We start from the raw sequence: 7932 nt of genomic DNA, 5'->3' as shown, positions 1-7932 counted from the left end.
AAAGCTGTCTAAGCAAGGCTTTTGAATACTTTATGCAATTAAATAGGTAAAACAAAAACAATTTCAACATGAAATTTCTTCTTTAAGGAATGTTTTGTTATTCTGTAGACAATTTTTCAAGCTGGCCAACATAAAACACTGAGGGTTAGATTTCTCTTAAATTTTGCAAAAAAAATAAAAATTCTATTTCTAAATAATGATAAATTGATAATTCATTGAGACAAAGTACAACTGGCAAGCAAAATCTGAAAAGTTCTATGAAGATTTTGTGCAATTTTAAAAATTATGATATTTTTTTTAATAATTTTATATTTTTAAATATTTAACATATAATACATAATTAATATTGAGACCTTTAATTTTCCGAGGCCCCGAACATATTGAACATGCTAATATATATACTACAATTTACTTGTTTAGAGAGAACTAACCTGATTTACTAAACCTTAGCTTTAATTGAAATTTTTAAAAAAATTGTAAAGATAATTTTTGCAACTTTACATTTTTAAAAGTTAGTTTTCATTGAAAAAAAATAATAAAAGCTAATATATTGCAAATATATAGATTAGAGATGTTCATGGGCGGGCTATCCGCTAGGCTCGACCCATCCAGCTCGAAAAACAGGCAGGTATGGACAACGTTTTTCAAAAAAATTTAAAGTTTGGATGGATAATACCCGCTCGTCAAGATAAATGGGCGGGTAGCGACACCAAAAAAGTACCCGCAGGTATACCCGCCCGCCCGCTTAGTTTAATATATTATTTATTAAATAATTAATTCTATTAATTATTAATCTAGTACTACTACATGTCCCATACCCAACTTTAGTAATTAATACCCATGCCCAACTTTAATTTATTACTCTTGTACTAGTATTGGGGTTTGTTTATTTTAGACTTTAAAGTTTCTAATTCTACCGTCACTATTCAATGTTTTTAACCCCCAAAGCACCCAAGCAGTCGATTATCAACGTTCAAATAAGTAGCCTACTCCACCTTTTATAATCAATATTCATGTAATTTGAGTATTTTGCGACTTTATATATATTTAGAGTATTTTAGACAACACATTGTATTTTAATTGTTATTAAAACTTAACTTTCCGCCTACCTGCGGGTCCCGCCCACTTTAAAAATTAGCGGGTAGTGACAAAAAATATGCCCGCAAAATGCGGGCGGGCTTTTGAATATTTAAGCCTGCGGGTGAATATTTAGGTGCTACTCGGTCCGCTACCCCTCCAAGCTTACCAGCTCTAATATAGATGGTTTTACATAACCTTAAAAAAAACTACAAAAATATATATATTTATGACTTAATTAACATTCAAAAGATAGTTACAAAGAACTCTTCGTATCAATAAATATAGCATACTCATTACTCATTAGTATCGTGTCCCTTTTGACAACAAAAACACACAAAAAAAGTTAAAAGAAAAAAAATTATAAAACTACTAATATAAAAATTCGTAATACACAGAAGTTTTTAATATATTAACAAATTATAAAATGATTTTTAAACAATGATAAAAGTATAAATTATATTACCTAGTTTAATTTTTGATATGTTAATAATGTAATAGTTTGAAAATAGAGATTAAAATATAAAGAATGATGCAAGTATACGTACATATATTTTGTAGTTGTAGTATGAAATAATAATTAGATTTAATAAGAAATAAAAATGTTTATGTCAAAATAATAGTATAGAGGTTTTAAAGGACTTCTTTGTATATGTACAATATTCTCAGTATGATGATGCATTTCACTCTTCTCGTCACATGTGAACTTTCTCAAACCTTCTATAGTCACTCTAGCGATGCAAAATTATAATTAAAAAACAAGCCTAGAAAAGAAAATCTGCATTTTAATTTTATACTTAAAAAAGTTAAAAAATGGTAGGTGTAACTTCTACTAGTATTTTTGATATTAAATCACTTTATAAATTAATTCAAAGTTATGTTGGATAATTAGCAATTTTTATCTCATAAAAACACCTTATAAAAATAGTAGGTTTAGCTTCTAGTTTTTCTCATTATTCACTCCCTTTCTTTACCTTCCCACCCTCTCCCTTCCCTTTACATCCCACATTATTATCCAAACAAATTAAGTGTTAAAGATGGCATAGTTTATTTTCTAAAATATATTTAATTAAAAAATTAAACTGCCATTTTTTAATAAAAACTTTAACTTCAATAATCACCGAAATTTTTGCTTCCTTCATTCGACTCTCTAATTCAATAAAAACAAAAAAAATACAAGTGATAAAAAGTTAGCACAAGCATGAAGTGTATACATTATCTATTATTGACATTTGTCATGGCTTCCTAGGGCTTTGTATCATAGATTAAAAATAAAAATCATGACAAATAATACTCTTTATTCACGTTTACATATCAAAATATTAAACTTTAAATGTGAAGCCATAGAAAAGAAAAGGCTCCTCTCATTACAGCCCTTTTATCCTAATACTCCATAAATCATCCCACTATATATGCATAGTGTAGCTAGGTTGAGTGTAACCTAATTTCTTTCATCGAATTCACCCAAAAGTAACCCTATAACATCAAATGCTTTTATAAAGTTTTGTACAAATTTGGTCCATATTATTTTGATGCATCAATTAAATAATAGTAAGTATTATTTTAATATTTCATCCGTTTAATTATGCATGCACCTGATAGCAATATTTTCCCACACAACATGTCACAATCAATTTCAAGTAGTTCGAAACGAATGTAATACCTTTTAAGTTTATAGCACACTAAAATAGTATGAACCAAGTCTATACAAAACTTTCTCGTTTTTAAATGCTAATAAAACTACTTGTATACACGTTATTTTGTAATTCGCATTATTAATTTGACACAAGTGTATAGAACTTTATGTACACAATGTAAATAAAATTTGATTTAAAATTTTAATATTACCATCACAAAAATTTTGAGTCTTGGCTTAAGTGGAGCATGTTTTACTTTTTTCAGAGAAACCAAAATTTAGATCTTGCTAAACACTCTTATTCTCTTAGCCTAAGTTGTAACTCAAAAAAAAGTTTCGTTTCTTGTTTTTAATGACAAAGTGAATCATAACTTCAATATAGCCCTTACTCAAACCCCTAAACCTAACCAAAGAGCAAGGAAAATAAAAATACTTCTTAAGCTAAGGTAAAGACTAAAAAGTAAGGAGTAGACATTACACTTGAAAAACCCTAAAAAGAAAACAACTACCATTTCAATATGCATAAAGTGCATAAAATCTTTTTTTTTTTTTTTTAATGAAAAAAGTGCATGAAAATATTGATTACTAATAAGAAGACAAGTATATAAGTAGCATGTATGGTTTGTCTAAACATGATTCATTTTCATCCCAATCAGAAAAAAAAAAGCCAATTTGATTCATACAAATCCGTGACGTACGTCCATTATATAAGTAAGCAAATCCCAAATGCATTTTCTTCCTATGAAGCGACTCAACTAACAAGTACTCGATCATGCATGCACTAAGTCAAATCCTAACTAAGTGGAGCTTTTAATCTCCTCTTTATATTCAGTCATGAGTATCTTTTATATTCACCATGAGTATTTTAGTTGACTTTTGACATTATTTATTAATTATTCTTAAGTTGCATTATGTATTCTTAATCTATAAGTTATAACATAGTCATGTAAAATTTTATTTGATTCGTATCAATATAAAAATTAATAATATCAACTTATTATAATTTTAAATTATATACAATTAAAAATATTAATGATGAATAGAAGGAAGTATATTTGATGGCTTCCAATAAGTAAATACACTTAAGGAGAAATGTAACACCTATTGATTGATTTTTAGGCTTTAAATTTGTTACTCATGACATGATGTTGTAGCATACCCACCTAAATAATTAGGAGAAACTACAACCCAATAAGCTCTTGTGTCCATGCCTTTCATCATTTCATGCTTAGAAATTTTCCCTTAGCTTATTAGTTGATATATATATATATTCTTTAGTTGGGAAATTGGATTTTGGATGGTGAAGTACTTGATTTCTTGCTAATAGTTAAGTTGTTCTTGGATGTATTGAAATCATTACTCTATATGATTCTTTCTAAATCGGTTAGATGGCTAGCTAAATTTTTTGTAATAATAGAGTTTGCATTAATAGTTTTTGTGTAATTATTATCTTTAGATAAGAGCTAATCTTATACTTATAATCAATTTTTGGTTGTCCCATTTTGATATTGGAGTTATAATTTTGGAAAAATTACAAGAAGCTACTTAATATATAGGTTTATTTGCAAAAAATTATCTTATGTATTTTTATTTTATTTTTTTTTTTTCAAAAAAACTACCTAGTATGATATATTTTTCTGCAAATAACTACCACTTAACGGAAACGTTAATTGATCGTTAAGTTTGAGGGTTTAACCAATTTGAGAGGTTAAGCTGTCTATGTGGCAATATCTCATTGATCCTCGTATTTTTAAATAATTAAAAATTAAAACACATAAATTAACAAAAAAAAATAAAACGGAGGTCTATTTGCAAAAACTATCTTATGTAATTTTTTACTTATCATAACGATATTTTTTCAAAAAAGCAGATGTCACAATTGTCCTTATGGGATAACTCTTTCGGAAATCCGATCGAAACAAGTACTTATTCGCCTATTTTTCGACACGTAAACCGAAAAAGATATTTAATGTCATTTTTACCCATCATAACGATGATGTTTCAAGAAACGGATGTCGAAATTTTCCTTATAGGATAACTCTTTTGGAAATCTGGTCGAAACAAGTACTTATTCGCCTATTTTCTAAAACGTAAACTGAAAAAGATATTTAACATCATTTTCACCCATCATAACGATATTTTTTCAAAAAACGAACGTTGCGATTATCCTTATGGGTTAACTCTTTCGAAAATACACTCGGATTTAGTACTTATTTTCGAAAGAGTTACCTCATAAGGATAATCACGACGTTCATTTTTTGAAAAAATCATTATGATGAGTAAAAACAAATACTTGTTTCGACCGGATTTTTAAAAGAGTTAACCCATACGAATAGTTGTGACGGCCGTTGTTTGTAAAATCATCGTTATGATGGGTAAAAATGACGTTAAATATCTTTTTCGGTTTATGTGTCGGGAAATAGGTGAATAAGTATTTGTTTCGACCGGATTTTTAAAAGAGTTACCCTATAAGAATAATCGTAACATCCGTTTTTTGAAAAAATATCGTTATGATACTTAAAAATAACGTCAATCTTTTATTTTTTTTGTTAATTTATGTGTTTTAATTTTTAATTATTTAAAACACGAGAACCAATGAAATACTGCCACATAGACAGCTTAATCTCTCAAATTGATTAAACCCTCAAACTTAACGACCAACTAACGTTTTTCATTCAGTGGTAGTTATTTGCGGAGAAATATATCTACCCCAATTAGGACGAATGCAGTGTGAAACTAATGAAATTATACACGCCTATCATCCCTAATCCAACAATTAATATCTCATTCTCTTTCAAGTGTAAACCCTAGATCCCCACCCTCTCCTCCAATTTTTGAATCTCATTACAACTCTCCATTGAAGCACTCATAAGCCCTTCAATTTGCATCAATTAATAGACATTTAGATCAGGGAGGACATAGTTCATATTTGATCAGCCTTAGTAATTCATATGGTGTTTAATTATTTGATCTCATTTTTGCATTTTCAATTTAGGGTTTCTAGTTCTTAGTGTTCATCTCCAATTCAATCAAATATCTAATTCTTAATCCTTAACAATTTAATTACCATATTTTGATTGTTATCTCTTAATGAAAAATGCACCGTGACCAAGCCGAAAAAGAAAAATGGTTGGCAATAAGCATGGGAAAGAAGCCCATAAAAGTAGATTTAATTAAGAAACAGCAGGGCCCATTTATAAATGTAAAAACCATCACATATTCACATTTCGTTTTCTTTGATTTGGCCCATACTCCCGTGTGGCACGTGAACCACTAACCCTTTTGTCAGGTCTCACACGTGGATATGCTGTTCACTCTTTAACACTCTCTCACTCACCAGTCACCCCTCTTCAATTTCATCCCACTTTTAAATTTTGTTCAAATCTCAATTCAATTGAATCAAGCTGATTTTAAATTTGTTCAAATTTTAGGTTACATATTAATAACTCAAATCTGTCGGTAAGACCACCTCAAAATAAGAAACTCCTAAATTAAAAGTTTTTACTAATGGGCTATTTAATCTAAGTATAAGACTTATCTCAGGGTGAAACCGTCTCAAACAAAAATTTGTGTTAATATTGATGTGTAAAATTTTTTTTTTTTTTTGTTTTTTCAATTTAGGGTCAACATTTTACAAACTTAGAAAATTCTTTTATCTACAAGAAATATTTGTTTATTTGCTTGCCTTGAGTCATTTCATAAAAAATAATATATATATATATATATATATATATATATATATATATATATATATATATATATATATATATATATATATATATATATATATATATATATATATATATATATATATATATATATATTAAATTGCATAGCATAGAGGTTCCGTAAAAGATCAATAGATAAGTGTTCATTATAAAGTATATGACACATTATGGGTTTTAACCATCAACTTAATTATGGGTTTTATTCACATAATATCTAATGTAACAAAAGATCACAGGTTAGAATCTCATTTTTTCCTCATTTTAAAGTGAAATATTAATTTTGGTCCGAAAGACTCTCGTGTGAGGGGACAAAATATTATAGAATATAGAGTATATAACATATCATGGTTTTCAATCATCAATTTAATTTTTTTAGTTAATACTTTAAAAGTTCGATCCATTCATTACTAATATTATGAATTCTAAGAGCTAAATTCAAAATTTAAAAAAAATTACATATTATGATAGAATAAAGTTTAACTTATTTGGAAATTGGAACCGTCTTTATTCCATCAACTTTGTTTTTATAAATCTAGCTACATGGTTATTACACTTCCTTATTTTTGTTACTTGCACTGAAATCCAATTTTGCATTGTTCACCATGTTATGAATTTTATATGCTACTCTTATTATAGAAGGAAAAACATTGTCATGCGGGATCTTTTTTATTCATCTTATTGCATATTTTCATAATATTAAATTTTTATACTTTTTAGTTTTATATAACTCTAAATAAAAATAATTCAACAAACGCATTAGATTGCGTAAAAGTTGTTTGGGTGCAAGTAAAAAAAATCAAAAGTATCTTTTTTTTTATCATTTTAATGCACTTTTTATTTTGACTTGATATTCTGATATTACTATTTTTTATTATATACTTCAACTGAAATAACATTTAATTTTCACTATATATTTTTTTTAGTGGTTTATATGCTTTCTTTAAACTAATCTAAAACTTATTCTCAATTTAACCCAATGACATATTTTTCCACCCCGCCACTTACTTCCTATCTTAGTCTTTTACACATACATTAATAAAGCAACCTTGACACCTTATTATATAATGCCACCACCTTATTAATTATACCCTCATTTTATGAAAATGATGTTACATCTTTATTTAAATCATGATTGATTGCATAACACTTTTTTTGTTTCTTTTAATAATTACGATTGATTGCTACATTACATATTCACATACATTTCGCATAGCTTAAATATCATTTATGTCGATTATTTGTAAGAAAAAAAAACCAAAGATTTAACTAATTAGTTAAAACATACGCTTTACTCGCTTGTTATAAAATTGAGCTTGTTACTTGTAACATAAATAAGAAATGTATATTTTTCTAATTCTTTTAACTTTGTGCGAGTACGTTGTTACTTGTTAATTAGGTATGTATTAAAAGTGTTTGACACAATCAGCTAGTTAATTATTACAAAATATATTAAAAGTTGATTGTAATAATTTTTTATTTAACTTTGTTTAA

The sequence above is a fragment of the Amaranthus tricolor genome, chromosome 5, assembly GCF_026212465.1.
Source record: "Amaranthus tricolor cultivar Red isolate AtriRed21 chromosome 5, ASM2621246v1, whole genome shotgun sequence".
Taxonomy (NCBI): domain Eukaryota; kingdom Viridiplantae; phylum Streptophyta; class Magnoliopsida; order Caryophyllales; family Amaranthaceae; genus Amaranthus; species Amaranthus tricolor.
This window is presented reverse-complemented; position numbering follows the sequence as displayed.